This window comes from Drosophila ananassae (assembly GCF_017639315.1).
Source record: "Drosophila ananassae strain 14024-0371.13 chromosome 4 unlocalized genomic scaffold, ASM1763931v2 tig00000054, whole genome shotgun sequence".
NCBI lineage: Eukaryota > Metazoa > Arthropoda > Insecta > Diptera > Drosophilidae > Drosophila > Drosophila ananassae.
Genome location: NW_025319037.1, coordinates 3,985,467 through 4,008,697, shown reverse-complemented (window position 1 = coordinate 4,008,697; position 23,231 = coordinate 3,985,467). Strand labels below are relative to the sequence as shown.

The following is a 23,231-nucleotide window of genomic DNA, read 5'->3' as shown; positions in this document are numbered from 1 at the left end:
ACTAAAGTCTGTGTAAATAACATCAGTTTGAAGTCCCTTTTGGAAGCCATCTAAAACAAAGGATGTCCACTACAATAAGTTAGTGGTGGTAGAGCGACGCTTAATTAAACCATGCTGACATGGAGAAATTATTGATGAGCATAGGTGTTGCAAATGAGGAGTTATTAATTTTTCGAATAACTTTGGAATCGCTGACAATTTTGAGATGCCTCTGTAGTTGGCAGCATCGGATTTTTTCCCCTTTTTGTGCAGAGGAATTATGAAAGATTCCTTCCATTTAAAGGGGAAAATCGAAGATTCCAAAGATAAGTTAAATAGTTTTTGAAGAGGTTTGCACAGAGCCCTAGCACAGTATTTTAGCACACAGCCTGGTACTCCGTCGGGGCCTGGCGAATAAACTGGTTTTACCTTTTGAAGATCCAATAATATATTGTTTTCTGAAAGAAATGGAACAAATATACTATTAGTTGGTTGAATGTTGTAAGCGTATGGCTGATCTGAAGTGTTAGGAGGTAAATAAGTTGTATGGAAAAATTTTTCGAATAAATCCGCAATGGCCTGATCCGAAGTCGCTGATAAATTTTGATACGTAAGTAGGGAAGGAAAAGATACATGTTTACGCTTCGTGTTTACAAAGTTATAAAACTGCTTTGGATCCTGAGTGAACTGAATCCGACAGCGGCGAATATAATTTTTATAACACTCGGCGTTATGCACGGTGAAATTTAGCCGAGCTATTAAGTATCTTGAGAAATCTATGCTGCTACAGGTTCTTTTATATTTATTTAAAAGCCTGTCTTTATATGTTTTTAATTTTGTTAAGCACCTTGTAAACCAAGGGGGATTATTTGTAGCGGACGGATATTTCCAATGTCAAATAAAATTTATCTAGGATGATATTTATATCAGTGCATGCCAGAATATCGGACCAGTCAAAAGTATCGATTAACAAATTAAGTTTACGAAAATCAGCCTTACGAAAACAACGAATCTTCTTTGATACGCAGGAAGGCTTCTGATTGACACCAGAATTGGTTTCAATTGAAACTTCAAGCGTAGGGTGGTATGGATCTTCAGGGGTTGAGAGGGGCAAAGCTCTGGAAAGTGTGGTACTATCTGGATCAGATACAAAACATAAGTCAAGAAGCCGACCTAACGAATTTCTAACATGGTTGATCTGGCCTAGGGACAAGTCAAAGATGCCCGCCGTGTAATCATGATGGGTGGAAAGTGATAAGAAAGTTAAATTTTCAGTAATTGACCAATTGAATTCTGGTAAATTAAAGTCGCCAAGAACTACCAGAAGGTCAATATCTGACATAAGATTGGTAACAGCCTGTATAGCCGACAAGTGATGCCAGTATGTAGGCGGCTCGGAAGATGGTGGAATGTAACAACATGTAATAAACAATGATTGAGCAGACAATATGACTTTAACGCAAATAAATTCGAAATCACCAAACTCTGGTAACTTTACCTCTTCAAAAACGAAATTGGAGTTAATAGAAATTAAGACTCCTCCTCCTCTTCGCAGAGGTCGGTCACGTCTAAAAGTGGTGTACCTACTTGGAAAAACTTCGGAGCAAAAGATCTCCGGCTGTAACCAAGTTTCAGTAAAGACTATAATATGGGACGCGAAGGAAAGACTATCAGAATAAAGTCTAGGGAGCTTGCTACGTAGGCCCCTACAATTCTGATAGCTAAGATTGATAGAAGATGTTAGATTTTTGAAGAGTCGGATTGGACAGATGTTGGGAGCTTGACTCCAGCAAGTTTCGAATTTTTTTTTCATTACCTTACTCGGCTGATGCTCTTGTACAAATATGTCCTCTGGCCAGAAGCCAATCGAACGTAGCGTCACAAACATCGGCACTGGCACTCGTATCATGAAGGATGACACGCGCCTCGAGTAGGAGTATTTAAATTACCTAATGTCTTCCACTCTAATAACGGTCTTGGTTTTGGCTTTGATATAGGCCGAGATATCAATCTCCGAGGTATCAGGGGCTAGCCGTGAGACAAATATTTGTCTAACAGGTGAGATTACCTGTAATGGTTTTGGTGCCACGGTCGGTAATACCGCGGCATCAGTCCGTTCCGGGGGTCCGGACGGCGGGTTACCATTTCTAGTGGAAGCTATGGGGGTTAATTCAAGGGTATTCCTGGGAATCACTTGGAGTGATGCCATGGAGGACAAAGCAGACAAATTATGCTCTTGGAGTAGCAAGGGAAATGAGCGGCTGCATTATTGCGGGAGGATCCAGCTGTTCCGCGATTACTGGAGCTGCAACTTCCCTAGTAGCAGATTTTTTCCGCTTAGGAGATTCATTCAACAGCTGAAGGCTATTGAATTGAACATCCAGCGCACTGAGTTGATCGTTGATTTTTCGGAAACCAACGATCAAATCTTTAAACCCACTCTTAGTCTGTCGCATGAATGATCTCATTTCATCTTGGACAGCTCGGCACCCACTGCAGCAATAATGGAGGCCAACACGGCGGGATATGGCATCCGAGACAGATGCAGTAAGGCCAGCACATTTGGCATGTGAGACACTTTCGCACAGCCAACAATAGATGCTGGCCTGGGACAAAGATAGCCTTAGATATCTAGAAGATAGCTTATTGCACGATTTTAATGAGCAGACAACATTGTATTCCATTTTTAAAAAATTACAAATTAGCAATGAATTTATAATTTTGTAAATTTTCTATTATTATTATTATTATTATTTTTTTTTTTATTTTAAGCAAATAAGCCTTCAACCACTGTACCAACTAAGGTTAATAAAAGGTAGGTAGAGGAGGGAGTTAGTGAAGAGAGCTACGGGAAAGCGCAAGTGTAAAGAAATGCGCGCAAAAAGATAATAGCAGAATTAACTGCAAAAATTAAAAAGGCAGAGAGTACAAAAGAAGCAGAGCTATATTTGGATTGCGACTTTTTAATTTTATTAAATGCTCACCCAAATATGACACTGCACAAGCGCGTAGCGATCCGGGTATAACTTTAATATTAAGACACAATATTAGTAATGAAAAGAAAGTGTTTAAATTAAGGTTTCAAACCCGCGTTTGGCAAAAATAGAATTTACCGCAAGCGCAAAAAATAATCACGACCGTTCGCTAGGAAATAAAATAAAAAAAAAAAAAAAAAATGAAAAAAAAAGTAAAAAAAAAAAAAAAATTCTCAGCAATTGTCCAATATGTCCTCTGTGGCATCGTTTCAAGTGATGCCGGACCCAATAATTCAAATCACCGACACAGTCACCAAACAGGGTAATCAACCGTCCGGACCCCCGGTACTAATGCCACAGTATTAGTTATGGCGGCACCAAAACCCTTGCAGGTGATCCCACCATCGAAACATATTTTTGTTTCCCGGCTTGCCCCTGATACTTCTGTGATTGATTTCTCGGCTTACATCAAAGCCACAACAAACGGGAGACATAAAGGTGGTGGATATTACAAAATTTTAATATTCATACACCAGGCACACGTCATCTTTCAACATACGTGTACCCTTGCAGATGTTCAAGACGATTTGTTCCGCCAGCTTTTGGCCAGAGAACATTTTCGTCCAAGAATATCACCCAAGTACGGTGAAGAACAAATTACCAATGTAAAACTCCCACATGTTCCAGCCACTGACCATGTGACCTTCCACTTCATCTTCCTCAGTCTCAAAAAACGAATGTCTTTACTAACACTCACCTATCAGAATACTAGAGGGTTACGTAGTAAACTTCCCAAACTGTATTCTGATAGTTCTTCCTTTGCATCTCACATTATTGTATTTACAGAAACTTGGTTAAAACCGGAGATCTTAAGCTCCGAAGTTTTTCCTAGTAGGTACTCCACTTTGAGATGAGAGTAAACTCTGCGAAGGGGAGGAGGAGTGTTAATTTCTGAAGACTCGAAATTCGTTTCTGAAGATGTAAAGTCACAAGAGTTTGGTGACATTGAATTCCTTTGCATCAAAATAACTTTGTGGATCAATCTTTGTATGTTACCTTTTCTTTCATACCACCTTCGTCCGAACCGCCAACATACTGCCAACAATTTCCCGCTATTCGTTGATCTTTCTGGGTGACTTATTAAAGTCCTAAGTAACTCTGGGTGAGTTTAATAATATAATAATAGAACTTATGTAGTCATATGTTGAAAATTGACCGTCTTTATAGCTTCCTACCACGACTTCCCTGCGGGCATGTTCGAATTGTCACTGGGCAAATTAACCACGTTAGAAATTCTTAAGGTCGGCTGTTGGCCTTAAGTTTCGTTTGTGATCCTGATAAAATTACTCTTTTCAGAACGTTGCCCCTTTCTAACCCTGTGGATCCGTATCATCCCACTCCTGAGCTTTTAATCGAAAAAAATTGCTAAATTGACCTTAAGTCTACACTTAAATCTCATAAAGTTCGTTTCTTTCTTAAAGCTGACTTTATGAAATTAAATAAATTAATTTCGGAATTTGATTGGTTTGATTTATTGGCATGCGAGGATATAAACATCGCGTTATAAAAATTTTCTTACTCCTTGAACATATATAGTTTGACGGTTGCGTGCCTTAGAAGTATACGTCCGCTTTAACGAATCCGGCTTGGTATTCAAGGCACCTTTTAAATTTAAAGAACATTAAGAAAAGACTTTGAAATAAACATAGATTTTCTGGCTGTACAGTTAGTTATTCAAGATACTTAGTAGCTCGGTCCAATTTTACCGTGCATAACGCAGAATGTTATAGGAGTTATATTCGCCGTTTTATAACTTTGTAAACACTAAGCGTAAACATGTATCTTTTCCCCCTCTGCTTACGTTTGAGAACTCTTATGCGAACACTGATCAGGCAATGGCCGATCTCTTTGCACAGTTTTTTCAAACTACCTATTCACCTAGCAGCAGTTTAGCTCAGCCTTACACTTATAATATCCAATCAGCCAACCTTATATTTTGCCCATCTTTCGATCGAAGTGGTGTGCTATCGGATCTTCTTAAGATCAAGCCCGTGTATTCGCCAGGCCCTGATGGAGTACCACGCTGTGTTCTGAAGAACTGCGCCGAGGCTCTGTGCAAACCGCTCCTTAAACTTTTTAATCTATCTGTGGAAACTTCGACTTTTCCCCTTATGTGGAAGGAATCATTCATTATTCCGCTGCATAAAAAAGGGAAAATCCGACGCTGAAAATTATAGAGGCATCTCTAAATTGTCAGCAATTCCAAAGGAATTTGGAAAACTTATCACTCCACATTTGCAACACCTATGCAGTTCAATAATAACTCCGTGCTAGCATGTCTTCATCCACCACTACCAACTTATTGGAGCTAACATCTTTTATCACGGATGGGTTCCGGAATGGCTTACAAACAGACGTCATTTACACTTACTTGAATAAAGGATTTGACTCTGTTAACCATTCGCTTCTTTGATTAAACTAAGTCTTTTGGGATTCCCAACTGATCTTCTTATCTGGATTTCGAGCTACTTATCTGGGAGAATCCAACGTGTTTTCTTTGGGGGTGCCCTAAGGAAGCCATCGTGGACCCATACTTTTTACACTGTTTATTACCGACTTGCCCCTTGCCTTAACTAATTTACTTGTACTTATGTACGCTGATAACGATAAGCTATGCCTTCAGTAGAAATTCACTAGTGCCCAGTCTAGACTTCAATCCGATTTGGATAAACTTAAAAATTGGTGTTTAGCAAATAACCTAAAGCTTAATGGATCGAAATGTAAACTCATGTCTTTTTACCGATCTAGTCCTCACCAGGCTATGTACTTTCTCTATGGGAACGCCCTAGAACGATTAACTCAGGTTAACGATCTAGGTGTCCTATTAGATTTGAAACTTAAATTAACCGACCATATATCTACCATGGTTAATAAAGCTATGGGTGTGCTTGGTTTTATTAAAAGATGGTCAAAAGAATTAAATGACCCTTAAATAACTAAATCGTTATATGCATCATTGTTCCGTCCAATTCTTGAGTATGGATCGTGTGTCTGGAGTCCCCAATACGGAGTACACTAAGAGTACATTGAATCTGTAAAAAAAAACTTCCTTACTTTCGCTCTTAGGGGACTTAATTGGCATGCAAATCTTTACCTCCCATCTTATCGTAGTAGACTTGTACTAATCAACTTACCATCATTAACAAACCGTAGAACGATGCTGGGTGTCATGTTTCTATATAATTTTATTTATGGAAATGTAGACAGCTAGTGTTACGCTATCAGAGTTTTGATAGTGGCCGAATTAAATAGACAAAGTTAAATTTTTATTTTCGATATACTTATTATGGGTCAATTTAACCCCACATTAAATGCCAAAGCCGATCCAAAACAATGCCTGATAACAAGTGCATTAAACTAAGAGCTTGCGCAGAAGCTTCACTAAAGCTCCCAAAGTGCATGCGCTACAAAAAAACAACAAAGCGCATTCGGGGAGAATCAAAGAATATAGAACTGCTGATAGCGGGCAATTAGCGGATCGCTACGGCTAGTTACACTGGCAGAACTGGCAGTAATAATTACGATATTTGATGCTGGCACAAGTCCCAGCAGCCAGCATTTACTAATACGCGTAAATTTTAACTCCTAATAGAAGGACTAGAAACTGTCGTCCTCTACTCTTCAGCCATTGTAGTTTGACATATGCCCAACACTATCCGTTCAGGATATTGTGTTCGGACTACAATGGTCTCTACCACATCTTGTCACTTTGCTCCACTAACAATCTTAAATCTCTTGTATTAAACGCCTTATCTGTGCAACACTCTTCCTCGTGATATCTATCTCCTATTCTTCTCTTTAACTATCTCGGATCTATCCCCGCGATTCGAACATTTTTTTTTTTTTTTGATACTGATTTATTCTTTACACACACCGGGTTCCTAGATAGAAAGTCTACGTGTGCCATACGTATTCAATTTCGAATTCAAATGTTTGTAGAAACTACCCCTAACGAAAAATCCTAGGTGACAACTCTACTCTATTTTGAGAATATTTGATTGAATTGCAGACAGTAAAAGTCACAAATTTTCTCCCATGAAGATAGTGAAGAAAATGTTTTACAGCATTCACGACAGCTAACGTTTCCAATTCTTATGATATAAGTTAACAAAGTTAACCGGAGAGTCCAATTCATAGCAACTGGCGTTTTGCTTTAAAATATTTTATTGTCGACTTAGCTCAAGGCCAGCGACACGGGTTTGACCAATATCGTAACGTGTATGTGGGCGTTTCCTCAACAATTCGAGGTGCTCGAGAATCTAGGGGTGAGGACCCCGTTTTATCTGCACTAGCGAAGCTTAATATTTCGATGCCTGAAAAATTAAATACGATGGAACACGAACAGCTTAGGAGCAAAATCGACGCTACCGTCAGCAGAGCCCTGACAGAGTAAGAAGCACAAAATCAGAGAAGAGAGCAAGAAATGCGACAAACAATTGACGCACTTGCAGCCCAGGTTGCGGAGGTGCGTCTTGCACCACAAAGTTCCGCAAATTCAGCCCCACAAGTTAGAGCCTATGAGGAAATTCAGATTTCAGATAACGTCCAATGCAACGAACCATTGGATGCTTTAAAGTGCCTCCCAGTACTCCCAGTTTAAAAGAATCTTGTCTCCTGGAGGCAAGCGGCCTCGCCGTCTACTGTCCCTTCAAACGTTAAAATGGCAGCTCATGGCATTACTTGGCCGTAACAATCATAAGAAATAAGGTCAGGGGCCTGCCGATATCGTGCTTACCTCGTCTAACACTGTTCTGAACATTGACGCGATAATAATTCACCTCGGCTTCACGTTCAGTGATAAGCTACGGGCAGTCATCGAGCTAAGTACCCTAAGGCAACGAGGACAATCCTCGTTGGAATATTATGAAGAGGTAGAAAAAAAATTAACACTGTTAATGAATAAAGTTAAAATGTCTTATGAGCATGCGATGGCAGAAACTCGGTGCGAGAAATTCCGTGGAGATGCCTTATGGGTGTTCATATCGGGCCCCAAACGAAGCTTCACAGATGTCCTGTTTGCAGCAAAACCAGGAGATTTGCAATCGACTCTAGCCTTAGCACAGGAGGCGGAGTCAAACCACGAAAGATCGGTTTTTTCGGCAAGCTTCGCAATGATTTAGGAGGACTCATCTTCTATTTATCTTAAAGCGGACGGACGTGTTTTCTCTTATTAGTTAAATTTAAACATTCCGGTGTTTATTTTTATTTAAATTTATAAAATTTATTTTAAATATCATTTATATATTTGGAGCTAAAATAATAATTTTTTTCTTTCAAATATAGCTATTTTGGCTTCTTCATCTTTTACGGTGTTGCTTCTATTCTAGATCAATAGATATTCTTATCTCTATTCTTTGCAGTTTACTAACTCACACTAAATCTGCCTTTTTTGATTTCCTTGGTACAGTGGTTTAAGGTACGTGATTAAAAAACCCAAAAATTATAAATAGATTAATTTTTCAATAATTTAATAATCATGGAAAACTTGTCTGTCTTGTCTAAACTTGTGTGTGCGTTGAAGTCTTACAATAAGACAATAAGACAATCTCCTCTTCCCAGTTTACTATCCACTGCTGGCTTTGTGCAAACGTTTTACATGCTCAGTGTGCCTGGTTCATGGCCTCAGTTTCGGATGCTATGTTACGTAGGTGTGGTCTCTACTTTTGCTGTGACGGTTGTCCTGTTGTTCTGGACGAAATAGGATCTATCATGAGGCAGACTAAAACTTGATTTAAGGAGTTGATTAGCAGTTTTCGTAAAATCAATGACCAACTCTGTGCGCTCGATACACAGTTTAGTAGTATTAAACTACTAAATAAATTTCCAAAGCGTAAGAAATCCTCTTTTGGTGAAGTGCTTGTGGCGAATAATCTTCAGCCTGCTCAGCCGACAACTATGCAGCCGCTTATTTCTCTGGCTACCCCAAGGGCCGGACCTGAGAAAAATTTGGCTTCCGAATATCTCAGAATAAATGAGTAATTGTAGTGCCAATCAATGAATTCATTGAGCAACGATCAAAAGAACGAGCCTAGAAGCTCAGAGAACCAAAGAAACGGCTTCTACTCTTATTTTTCAGCCCGTGATATCGAAATGGAAAAATCGGTGATGAAGAGCAACCCGGCTCTACTGACCGCTGAAAGCCATAGGGCACGGTCTTGCTCACCCGCTCTGCTCACTCCGACTCCCGCGTCATAGAGTTCGCAGTGTAAAACCCCGCCTCCAATGGCGGAACCAAATTTCGCACCAAAAACAAACAGTGCTACGATTTCTGCTACCACAGCGACAACCACTGCAACTCAAAATACCGCGACATTAACGATTACAGCGAGTAAAAAAACAACAACTTCGGAAAGTGCCAAAGCAGCAACTGGAATGGATCGCTACATCCAAATTAAGCATAAGCTCAGCCCGCAGTGTAATCCGGCAGGCAAAGAACCAGGGAGATCCAGTAGTAACAGATTTGCCCTACTGGCGGAGGTTGACGAAAACCAACCAGCGCTATAAACCGCAAAAAAACCCAAGCACCCTCCAATCTATATCAGGGAGAAAATTTCGAGTGCTCTGGTCAACCGAATTGCGGCGTTGATCGGGAACGGTGACAACTTTCATGTTATTCCGCTTATCAAAGGGAACATCCACGAAACAAAGGTGCAAACCAACACTGAAGAGCACTTCCGTATCGTGTCCAAATATCTGGACAATGCTTGGAAAAAGCAGCAAGGGCATACAAGTGGTATTAAAGGGAATCGATCCCGATGTTACCGCCGCGGAAATTAAAACCGCCCTTAAAGAAAAGGGCTTCGCCGCCAAGAATGGTATTATTATTCTAAATAAAGATAAAAAGCCAAAACCTCTTTTCAAGGTCGAGTTCGAGCCAGAAAGCAGGTCGCTGAAGAAGAGTCCACCCAATCTACAAGCTGCAATATCTTTTGCATCGGAGAATCACAGTTGAAGAGCCACATAAACGCAACGGTCCAGTGCAATGCACTAACTGCCAAGAGTATGGACACACTAGGTTATACTGCACACTTCATCGATACAAATTCAGTTAAGAAACGGAAGCCTTTTAATCCCTGCGGTTTTCTGCCCTCCTTGTTTCTCAATCTCGAAAGGACAATTTAAGGACTTCTACAATTCACTCGGAGATCGTTTTGTAGCCGCAGGAGACTAAAACGCCAAAAATACGCACTGGGGATCACGTCTAGTGACTCCCAGAGGAAGGGAATTGTACAATGCATTTTATGTGAGAAATATCTAAATGTGAGAAATAAACTTGACTATGTTTCCCCTGGTAATCCCACATACTGGCCAACCGACCCACGCAAGCTCCCATACCTTATTTATTTTGCGGTGACAAAAACATACCTCGCAATCTAATAAGTGCCAAAGCAGTATCGGACTTATCATCAGACCACTCGCCTATGCTTTTAACGCTTCTTCAAAGAGAGTGGAAACATAGAACTCGCCCCAAAGTTTAAAATGGAATCGACATCGACTACACTACGAGCGCCCTGGAAAAAGTATTCGTTGCGGCAGCTACAATCTCTACTCCTCAAGGGAAAGAAGTAGACCGAAACAAATACCACAAATCTAATCAGCAAATCAAACAGCTCGTGCAACCACTCGCACGCGTCGTGGCAAAACAGCAGACCACCAGCTTCAAAGCAACGCCTTAAGGAAGCAACCCGATCACTCGACCAGGCTCTTCAACAACAGAAAGAAAATGCTGAGGTACATCCAGAATCTTTCACCAACAAGCACAAAGTATCCCCTGTGGAGGGCCCACCCAAATCTTAGCGCCTTAATCGAAACGACCACCCCGATAAGAAATTCTTCTGGATGCAGAGCTCGCAGCGACGAAGACTGAGCTGAAACATTCGCTACACATCTCCAAAGTGTCTTCCAGCCAAACCCTGCCTCAAATTCATTCCTCCTGCCAGTCGTATCACTCAACATGACTGTAAGTTAAGTTAAAAATATAAGATTTGGTACACCTCTTGTTAGTCTCGCAAAGAGAATATACAAGAAATAAATTGTTGAAAAAAAAAAACCGTCGTCACTTCGAACAGCGCATGGAGAAGCGTCTGGTCGGGATCTGCACGGTGGTGGCTAGCCGCTCTTTGACTTTGGCAGCGAAATGGCTACCGAGATGCCATCGTCCAGCTGCAGCGACAGCGAGGATGAAGACGAAGATGACGGAATGTGTCAGGTGCGCTGCTGAGGACGGCGTCCGGAGCTACAACAAATTGTGCCTGCTGCTCTTTCATGATGCTGTTGAACGGGGGCAGTACATATCAGATATGTACAGTAGTGTAGTGTTCTTTATAATACTGCATAATAACATTGTTCATTTACCGAGCGTTTTCGGGAGCTTTATTAAATGTTCCAAATCTAGGCTTTATGAAAACCTTTAGATTTTTATGTATGATTACAATTTATTTAAATGATTTGGTTTATATATAGAACATATGACATATGTATGTGACTGTGACCGAGAGATACCGTGAGAGAGCAAGACAACGATAGCGCATGACGGCAGATGCAGGTGGCCGATCGAATGCACGAGAGCGGGCGACGCGAATAGAGACATAAAGATAAAGAAAACACTTACCGACGGCTGCTTGACCCGATAACACCCTTGGGGATAATTGTGCCTGCAAGTTCGTCCAGCAATAACTCCTTAAATGAAAATTCGATGATATGCCGCCGCTTGTTTCCAAAAAGAACGAAAGAACATTTTGCCGGAAAGCGTGCTTGCTCTAGAATAAATTGATTCTGGAAGCAGTTGAGCGGTTTGTCCGTTGTTCCCATTGTATGACTCAGGGACATAGATAATGCATCAGATACCAGGTTTTCCTTGTCAGGCTTATAAAACACGCGTGCACCTGTTTTATCTATGCGCTCTTTCCACCTCTTGATTTTTGCATTCGGATTTGATTCTGAAACCGCGAATGCCAACGGCTGATGGTCGGTGTAGATATTTATATCTGCCTCAGTTTGGCTAATGCCCATACGATGGCCAACAGTTCCCTTTCATTGGTGTCATAGTTTACTTCCCTATCTTTTAATGTTCTTGAGATCAATGTGATAGGGCGCCAATCTTGTGACAAAACCGCCCTATTGTGACCGTCTTTAGATCGAACGCCTTCTTGTAGTCGGGGTACCTAAGCATGCCTCAGACGCCAGTATGTAACGCAGTTTCTGAAAGGCTAGTTTCCGCAAAATATTGCACTTGGATACTTCTGGATCTGTGCCTACAGGGTCTAGCAAGTAGCGTGAGCAACTAGCAACTACTCTTCGTCTGATAAAAAATTGCAGGGACTTCCCACTAAATATTTAATCGTGTCAGAATCTTATCTGTAAATGGCATCATCGTCAATATTCTCTTCAGCCTCAGAGGCGGCATTTTGATATGAGTCACTTATTGTCACCTATTTGTGCGTTATGGTTAACCCTTTGGTTCTTTCTTGGGCCACCCGTACGCCCAAAAGTGGCAGGTCTCCTGTTCTAATGGACATGACCCTGCGTTGCTTCAATTACTTTTGAAAGGGATGGATCAACCTCCTCTTGCTTGGAGCTAAGGACATCACTGTACATACTTCCGTGGCGATCGAAATAAGCCTAGACTTGGCCTGGTTGCCTAACAAAATTTTTTCGGCAGACGGTTCTTCTCCCTATCGGCCGGTCTACGCATATTTTTTTATATTTTTCTTTTGTCTCTTTCGCCCACTGCATACGTATAGCCCACTGCATCCCGTCCAACCGACCATGGGACGCTGCCGCGTTAGGTATGGCTCGAATCGCGGGGATAGTTTAAGAAAAGGGTAGGAGTAAGGTATCACGAGGATGAGTGTTGCACAGTTAGGGCGTTTAGTATAAGGGACTTAAGATTGTTAGTGGAGCAAAGTAACACGATGTGGTAGAGACAATTTTAGTCCGAACATAATACCCTGAAGGGATCGTGTTGGGTATATGTCAAACTACAATGACTGAGGAGTAGAGGACGAAAGTTTGTAGTCCTTCTACTAGGAACTTTAAAATTTAAACTCCAGATGTGGCGCGGAATAACCGCGAGGTAACGTCTTTAAAGAAAACACGTTGGATTCTCCCAGATAAGTAGCTCGAAATCCAGATAGAAATCGAAATCAGTTGGGAATCCCAAAAGACTGAGTCTACTTATAAGAAGCGAATGGTTAACAGAGTCAAATACTTTACTGAAGTCAGTGTAAATGACGTCTGTTTGTCAGCCATACCGGAACTCATTCGTGATAAAAGATGTTAGTTCCAATAATGTGGTATTGGTGGAGCGGCGCCTTATGAAGCCAAGCTGGCACGGAGATATTATTGAACTACATAGGTGTTGCAAATGTGGAGTGATAAGTTTTTCAAAAAGCTTTGGAATTGAATTGCTGCTTTGGAGTTCTCAAACGCAAACAGAGGAGGAAAAGAAACATGTTGGCACTTAGTGTTTACAAAGTTATAAATCTGCTTCGGATCCTGAGTAAACTGAATCCGGCAGCGGCGAATATAACTCCTATAACATTCTGCGTTATGCACGGTAAAATTGGACCGAGCTACTAAGTATCTTTAATAACTTACTGTACAGCCAGATAATTTATATTTATTTAAAAGTCTACTCATAATGTTCTTAAATTTATAAGGTGGCTTTTATACCAAAGTGGATTCGTTGAAGCGGACGTATATTTCCACGGCATGCAAGCGTCGAAAAATATGTTCAAGGTGTAATAAAATTTTTGTAATGTAATGTTTATATCCTCGCATGACAGTAGATCGGACCAATCAAATTCAAAAATTAACTTTTTTAATTTCATAAAGTCAGCCTTTCGGAAGAAATGAAGTTTATGAGATTTAATTGTAGACTTAAGATCAATTATGCTTTTTTTTTCGATTAAAACCTCAAGAGTGGGATGATATGGATCCTCAGGGTTAGAAAGGGGCAAAGTTCTTGAAAGAGTAAATCCATCAGGATCAGAAACGAAACATAAGTTGTTCGTCCGTCAAGCTTGAACTCACGGGAGTAACGGTAGGTCCCGGAGTCGTAGTCAAAGACCGTAAATAGTCTTGACTAAATTTACCTGGATTCTGCAACGGACTGCTTGGGTTGGCCAGACGCTTGTTGTGATCAGGCTGGAGTTGATGTGCTTGAAGTCCTGTGGTGGTTTTCCTCAAGTACCGGTGGTATGGTGGTTCGGCTGATTCCTTATCGGCCGGTCCTACTGCCCGTACGTTTCACGGGAGCAACACTCGAAGTAGGTTAAGTAATGCGGGGTTTACTGGTGGTCCGTTTTTACGGGAGCAACACTCGAAATAGACTGGTTTGCCGCGGGATCTCCTCGTGGTCAGGGGAGCAACACTCGAAGTGGTTAGGGAATGCGGGGTCTACTTGTGGTCCGTTTCATGGGAGCAACACTTGAAGTAGACTGGTATGCCGCGGATTCTACTTGTGGTCCGTTTACACAGGAGCCACTCGAAGTAGATTCGATGATGAAAGTTTTACTAGTGGTCCGTTTACACTGGAGCCACGCGAAGTAGATAGCCTTCAGAGAGTCCTACTTGTGAACCGTTTTACACAGGATCACTCGAAATAGGTTGATTTTAAGTGCCGTGGTTCAGACACTGAGTAACGAGACGATTGACTCTGATTTCGGAACTGTCTTTATTTCAGAAGAACCATTCTTATATAAGAGGCTAAATTATACATACTTAAATCTACGGAAGGTCAACACTATTGTTGATGCCAGGGTCACCCATCTCTGAGTCTGCTGACTCAGATTGCTCGTTTATGCATTGCTAGCACACGCTTGGGTTTTACTTGGTTTTTGGTCAGTCGGTCATTCTTCTGCTGATAATGCTGATTTCTGCTTCTGGCGCCGTCTACTAGTGCTGGGTTATTAGGTTGGATATTGTATATGCTTATTGCTAATAGGTTAGTGGGTTTGTATATTGCAACATGCTGATGCATATTGATTGGATCAAATTACTAAATGTGCATATAGGGTAGTAGGTCTTGGCACTAGGTGCCAACATAAGTCAAACCTAAAAAAATTCCTAAGAATTTCCTAAAGAAAACTAAAGAATTATCTAAAGAATTTCTAATGTGGTTAAGTAAGAACAGGTAAAATACAAAGATTGACCGGACAAAATGATTTTAATGCAAAGAAATTCAATGTCACCAAACTCTTGTGATTTTACTTCTTCAGAAGCAAATTTGGAGTCTACAGAAATGAACACTTCTAACATCTAAAAGTGGTGTACCTTCTTGGAAAAACTTCGGAGCTTAAGATCTCCGGCTTTAACCAAGTTTGTGTAAAGACTATATGTGAGATGTAAAGGAAGAACTATCAGAATACAGTTTGTGAAGTTTACTACATAATCCATTAGTATTCTGATAGCTAAGTGTTAGTGAAGACATTCGTTTTTTGAGACTGAGAAAGATGAAGTGAAAGGTTGGTCAGTGGCCGCAACATGTGGGAGTCATCTGGGGGTGCTAGAGATATAAGCGGCTGCATAGTTGTCGGCTGAGCAGGCTGAAGCTTATAAGCCAGAATCTCTATTGAGCGAGAATAGAAGCAACACCGTAAATGATGAAGAAGCCGAGCAGGGCTATGTTTGGAAGGAAATTTATAAAAGTATTATTTTAGCTCCAAATATATCACTGCACACGCCAAGCGATACGGATATTTAAAATAAAAAATTTTTGGATCGAAGTTTCTTATGGCGCGGTGGAGGGGGGCTAGCCGAGAAAAACCGTACCGTAACGTTAAACGGCTCTCCGTCGTCTTCTCCTTCGTTGAGTGAGAGGATATAACCATTTCTCTACACTCTCTCTCTCTCTGTTTCTTATTATCTCATATTTGAAGAAATGCGACAGACAGATGATTTTGAAATTATAATTCATATCTTCAGTTTTCATTGTCAATCTCAATTTTTTCAATACTCAATTTTCAGTTTCAATTTTCAATTTCAGTTTTCAATTTCAATTTTCAATTTCAATTTTAAAATCTAATTTTCAACTCCAATTTTTATTTTCATTTTTCAATTTCTATTTTCAAATTCAATTTTCAATTTCAATGTTCAATTTTAATTTTCAATTACATTTCATCTGTTTCCGCACAATTTCTAAGTATTTTTTATTTTGTTAAATTTTTGTCCTGTGATATTTTGACGTACTGATTAGATTTATATACCTAGAATAAATAAGCAAATGTAAAAATCATTTTTGTATAAATGTTTCACAACATTATGTTGACAACATATTGTTGAAAATAATTTTTTCGCCTTGAAACACTCCGGTTTCTAATTCATTGACCTCCATCTCGTCATGCCTGCTAAAAGAAAACATGCCAAACGAAACTTCGTTTCTCACGGGTGTCCCTAGACACACAATGTTTTCATACCCTTGCAGAGGGTATTATAATTTTGGTCAAAAGTGTGCAACGCAGTGAAGGAGACATCTCCGACCCTATAAAACATATATATTCTTGATCAGGATCACCTCCTGAGTCGATATAAGCATGTCCGTCTGTCCGTCTGTCTGTCTGTCTGTCGGTTTCTACGCAAACTAGTCTCTCAGTTTTAAAGCTATCGAGTTGAAACTTTGCACACATCCTTCTTTTCCTTGCAGGTAGTACATAAGTCGACAATATCCTATAGCTGCCATATAACTAATTGATCGGAAATGCTATAACTTTGGTGTTTTTTAAGTTAGAGGGTTTAGACTTTCCTCACATGTTATATTTGACCAAAATATCTTGTGTACAAAATTTCATAAGGATCGGCCGACTATATCCTATAGCTGTCATAGAACGATCGGAATTGGCATAACTTTGTTGTTTTTTAAGTTAGACGATGGGACTTGGTACAGATTCTATTTTGGACAAAATAATCTGATTTGCCAAATTTCATAAGGATCGGCCGACTATATACGATCCGCTATATATCTAATAATATAAGATGCGTGGCGCCACCTAGCGGACTGCGACTCAACTGCAAGGGAATATAAAATTCGGCTCGAAGTTAGCTTTCCCTTCTTGTTTTTTTATAAATTTAAATAAAAACCGAAATGTTTAAAGTTAAATAATAAGAGAAAACACGTCCGTCAGCTTTGACAAGATGAGTCCTCCTGAATCTTTGCGAAGCTTGCCGAAAAAATGTATCTTTCGTGGTTTGACTCCACCTCCTGTGCTAAGGCTAGAGCCGACGCAAATCTCCTGGTTTTGCCTCAAACAGGACATCTGTGAGGCTTCGTTTGAGGCCCGATATGAAAACTCGTAAGGCATCTCCACGGAATTTCTCGCACAGAGTTTCGGCCATCACATGCTCATAAGCCCTGACCTCATTCCTAACGATTGTTACGGCCAAGTATTGACGTGAGCTGCCATTGTAGCATTTGAAGGGACAGTAGGCGGCGAAGGCCGCTTGCCTCTAGGAGACATAAGATTCTATTGAACCCGAGAATTCTGGGAGGCACTTTACAGCATCCAATGGCTCGTTGCATTAGACGTTATCTTTTTTTTTTTTTTTTTTAAACTCTTCATTTATTTACAATCTGTTTTTATCACTGTGGACGGAAGTCCACGAGGTGACGACCTGCATGCCTAGGCGTGCGCGAGGAAACTCTATATATAGCCGAAGAATTAAAAATTTTCTGTAGGCAACCGATCTAAATGAATGATATACCAATCGAAAGGTATTGTTTCAATTAGATAATTTTTGTCGAAACATATTCCAAAAGTTATTTGGTTTGAGAGAAATTAGGGTGAAAGTAAAAAAAAATTTTATCACTAAAGTGGGGCTGGTGGACACATTTTGGTCCCCAGAATATTTTTATATATTCGCATTCTAGAGCTAAATACGCGTCGATTGGTACCTCAATCGACCCGATCCGACATTTCATTCAGAAGTTATTCGAAAAATTCGATTTTTTTCTTCTTCTTCAAAATGAACCCAGTTTGCGTCGGTTTGTCGGTTTGTCTGTTTGCACTATTTTTATCTTAAAAATCTTGAAAAAAATTGGAAAATGTTTGTTACTATCATATGAGCAACTATTGTTCTACAACTTTTTGAAATACCTTAAGCTTACGTCAAAAAATTAAAAAAACGTTGTTAATGAAAAAATTCATAACTTTATAATTAAGAAAGATATTAAAAAGAGCTTTACACAGTTGAAATGGTTTTTTAAATATCAATTTCACTTTCTTTGAGACCAAACGTCTATATAGTAAAAAAAAAAAATACACTGAAAATAAACTTTTTTTTTAAGAAAAAAAATTATTTCTCAAAATTTACTCGACTGATCCTATTTTTTTATTGCACGTGGAGATAGCTTTTGAGATGACGCAACTTTTGATATATCGCTCATATCTGGCAAAATCCGTTAACTCAAGATATAGTCCTGTAAGTGCAGCTACCCATTTTGTGCAGCCTCCTGTGAAGCTTGCATTTACTTATACATGTGTGTGTATTTGATTGGCAACTTTGCTTTTTGGAGTCTGCTTATATTTGGTCAATACCCTAAAAATATGGAGTATATCTTTTCAGATTTTAGTTTATTTATTTAAAAATAAAATACAAATAAAAAAGGGCTTAAAAAGTAAAACGTAAACATTGACTCAACTTGGACTCGAACCCAGGCCCTCCGTGTTAGAAACCACGACGCTCTCCACTCGACTAACCTAGAACTTTGTTGCTTGATGGCAACTTTTGTTGTAATTCTGCTTTGTGTTTAATGTCTTATATCTTAATGAGAAGACTCACAAGATTGGTACTTCAACCGACCCGGTCCGACATTTCTTTCAGACGTTATTTAAGAAATTAGATTTTTACAGTTTTTTCAAAATGAAGCCAGTGTGTCTGTTTGTCTGTATTTTTTTCTTGGCAATCCTGAATAAAATTGGAGATTTTTGTTATTGTCATATGAGCAAATATTGGTCTACAACTTTTTGAAAAAGCTGTAAAATTCTAATTTCTTGATTGAATAACTTGTGAAAGAAATGTCGGACGGGTCGGTTGAGGTACCAATCTTGAGGTCCCAAAGAAAAACAAGAAAGGAAAGCTAACTTCGGAGTTAAAGCCGAAGTTGATATACCCTTGCAGTTGTTCCATTTCCGATCGTTCAGTTATATGGCGGCTATTGGATATAGTTGGCCGATTTCTATGAAATTTGGCCAATAAGATTATTTTGCCCAAAATGGAATCTGTACCAAGTCCCATCTCTTTAACTTAAAAAACACCAAAGTTATGCCAATTCCGATCGTTCTATGACAGCTATAGGAAATAGTCGGCCCATCCTTATGAAATTTTGTACATAAGATATTTTCAAATATTTCAAAAATATAATCCAAATAAAAAAGAGCTTAAAAAGTAAAACATAAGCATTGCCTCACCTAGGATTAGAACTCAGGCCCTTCCGTGTTAGAAACAACAACGCTCTCCACTCGGCTAATCTCGAACTTCATTGCTTGATGACAAATTTTGATGTCTTAATAAGAAGAATGCAAAATTTTATAAGTAGAAAGCTTTATATGCAAATGCCCCCACTGAGCATATAATGCATATAAATTTACTTAAATTACGTTTTTGGGTCAAATCATGGATTAAAAGCTAAAAAAAACCAGGCAAACCAACTCCGCCAATACTTTTCTAATATTTATTATTTTATATCGCACACCCAAAATAAATTGTTACATTCAACAATTGGTTTAACTAGAAATTTTTTTTTTAATTTTTTATCTTTGCGCATTTATTTTAGATATAATACATGTTTATTATATGATTAATCGGATATGCCATACATTTTTATACCCTTGCAGAGGGTATTATAATTTTGGTCAAAAGTGTGCAACGCAGTGAAGGAGACATCTCCGACCCTATAAAGTATATATATTCTTGATCAGGATCACCTCCTGAGTCGATATGAGCATGTCCGTCTGTCTGTCGGTTTCTACGCAAACTAGTCTCTCACTTTTAGAGCTATCGAGTTGAAACTTTGCACACATCCTTCTTTTCCTTGCAGGTAGTACATAAGTCGGAACGGCCGGGATCGGTCGACTATATCCTATAGCTGCCATATAACTGATTGATCGGAAATGCCATAACTTTGGTGTTTTTTAAGTTAGAGGATTGGGACTTTCCACACATGTTTTATTTGACCAAAATATCTTGTACAAAATAAATTGTACAAAAATATGTACAAAATTTCATAAGGATCGGCCGACTATATCCTATAGCTGTCATAGAACGATCGGCATTGGCATAACTTTGGTGTTTTTTAAGTTAGAAAGATGGGACTTGGTACAGATTACTCTTTGGGCAAAATAATTCAATATGCCAAATTTCATAAGGATCGGCCGACTATATACGATCCGCTATATATTTAATAATATAAGATGCGTGGCGCCACCTAGCGGACTGCAAGGGTATATAAACTTCGGCTCCGCCCGAAGTTAGCTTTCCTTTCTTGTTTTATTAGAAGTTTTGTTGATGGTGAAATTCTCATAAGGATCGGACAACTATATAGGATCCGAAATATATAATAATAATATAAGCTTCTGCTTAACTGCAAGGGTATATCAACTTCGGCTCCGCTTGAAGTTACTTTCCTTTCTTGTTTTTTTTTTTATAATTTATTATATAGTGGAACTCTCATAAGAATAGGCCTCTCATCTGTTAATTTGTTAAAACAATTTGGTTTCCCACAACTGAAACAATTTTGGATTTAAAATACATTTTTGGGCAAATTTTTAAATAAAATTTTTAAACTAACCAAATTCTAAAACCTTTGTAAATTAAAAATACGTATAACTTCAGATCCACTGAAGCTAGCGAAAAATTCTTTACGTCTTTGGAAAGGTTTTTAATTATTCCACCTTTTTGAATGTCAAAATCTATAGAGTTAAAAAAAAAAAGATTTTTGATGTTTATCCTTACAATTAAAGTATTGCTAACTGTGTGAATCGCCTGTCCAGAGGTTACTTCCATATATATATATATATTCTATATATTATACGTTCTGTTTTAAATAATTGAAGATCAATATATACAAAAAACAACTGATATCATATAAAAAAACCTCTTGACGAGGTAAAGTACCGGTGACGAACCTGCATGCGAAACCCAAAATATCTGATATCAATTTTAGTGACGAAAATATGCTATATAGGTGTACAAAATTGCATATAAAAAATATTCTTGTTCGGCACGTGCAAGAAAAACAAAAAAAAAATCAGTCACGTGCCGAACAAGAATATTTTTTATATGCAATTTTGTACACCTATATAGCATATTTTCGTCACTAAAATTGATATCAGATATTTTGGGTTTCGCATGCAGGTTCGTCACCGGTACTTTACCTCGTCAAGAGGTTTTTTTATATGATAAACAATAAGTAAATTTTATAATTAATATTAAATAACAGGAATAGCAGTTTTCCAGTGAACCCTGCTATTATATACAACATCGTTTCTGTTAAATGAATTTATCTATCTGGAAGATCTAGTATGTGGTATCTTTTTAGTCTTCTTAATGATAAGCTGTTATCTACTAGGCTTAAGGCTAAATTATTTTCATGATTATGGAGTCTGTCGATATATTTTTTACTAATTTTATTTATTTCTTCTCTTATGGTTGGGATATTGAGATCCTTGTGGATGTTTGCATTAGTTACATAAAAAGGAGCATTGACAATTTGTCGCAAAGTTTTTGACTGGTAGCGCTGTAGTATCTCAATATTTGAGTTGCTAGCAGTTCCCCAAAGCTGTATAGCGTAAGTCCAAACAGGCTTTAATATAGCTTTGTAGAGGCGAATTTTGTTTTCCAATGAGGTTCCCGATTTTCGACTTATCAACATTTTTAGTGTTTTAAGTCTGAGCTGCTGACATTTGGCTTTTATGTGATTTTTCCACGTTAATCTGCGGTCGAGATGCAAGCCCAGATACTTGACACAGGTACTTTGTGGAATTGGCGAGCCGTTAAGTGACACATTTGGGCAATTACCTGGTCTCAATGAAAAGGTTATTTGGACAGATTTTAGGGAGTTAATTCTAATTTTCCATCGAAGGAACCAGTCTTCAATTAGGCTAAGCTCACGCTGCAGAAGTTCAGAAGCTTCATTTCTAAATGAGCTTGTGGCCAAAACGGCTGTATCATCAGCGTATGTTGCAACAGTGCAGTTGTTTGTGACTGGCATATCCGCCGTATATAGAGTGTAGAGAATTGGTCCCAATACACTTCCTTGTGGGACGCCTGCATTAATAAGAAGTAACGTAGATGAATCGTTTTTCTGCTGCACGTAAAAACATCTTTTATTAAGATATGATTTAATTATTAAGTAATACGGAGCAGGTAGAAATTTTTTTATCTTGTACAATAAACCTTTGTGCCAGACTCGATCAAACGCTTGTTGAACGTCAAGAAATGCAGCTGTGCAGTATTTTTTGTTCTCAAATGCAGTAATTATATCATTAATGACCCTGTGGCACTGCTCGGGGGTCCCGTGGCCTCTTCTGAATCCGAATTGGTATTCAGGAATTATGGAAAGTTCGTCCAAAATTGGCAACATTCTCTTCAGGAGTATTTATTCAAACACTTTCGAGAATATTGTCAGCAGACTAATGGGACGATATGATGTTAATTCTGTTTCCACTTTGTTTGGCTTTAGGATCATTATGATCTCTGCACATTTCCATTGACTTGGAAAGTGGTCTAATCTGAGAATCGCGTTGAATATAAGGGTGATAAACTGTATGCATTTTGTTGGTAAGCTTTTTAGGGTGATGCCGTTTATTTTATCAGGACCTGGTGCTTTTTTATTGTTCAATTCTTTGATTTCTGTTACGACTTCTTCATATTTGATGCTTTTTATAGGTAAGCTCATTTGGCAGGGTGACTCAAGAAATTTTTCTACTTCGGTCTCTGTTATAGAATTATTAATATCGTTGGGCTGGAAGACAGATTGCAGATGTTGTGCAAATGCTTCCGATTGTAGCATTTGAAGGGACAGTAGACGGCGAGGCCGTTTGCCTCCAGGAGACAAGATTCTTTTAAACTGGGAGTACTGGGAGGCACTTTAAAGCATCCAATGTTTCGTTGCATTGGACGTTATCTAAAATCTGAATTTCCTCATAGGCCCTAACTTGTGGGGCCGAATTTGCGGAATTTTGTGGTGCAAGACGCACCTCCGCAACCTGGGCTGCAAGT

The 23,231-nt window shown here is 39.0% G+C and overlaps 1 protein-coding gene across 3 annotated transcripts in view; it reads left to right on the top strand.

The window, feature by feature from the left end:
- LOC6505343 (43 kDa receptor-associated protein of the synapse) overlaps positions 1-23,231 on the top strand; it is a 566,987-nt gene that overhangs the window by 148,912 nt on the left and 394,844 nt on the right. Inside the window, exon 2 of one of the 3 annotated variants that reach the window (XM_032452151.2) lies at positions 8,375-8,430. The exons of the other annotated variants lie outside the window; for them this stretch is intronic. The gene's annotated coding sequence lies outside the window, so the exon portion shown is untranslated. The remainder of the gene's footprint in view (positions 1-8,374; positions 8,431-23,231) is intronic. 3 annotated transcript variants of the gene reach the window in all.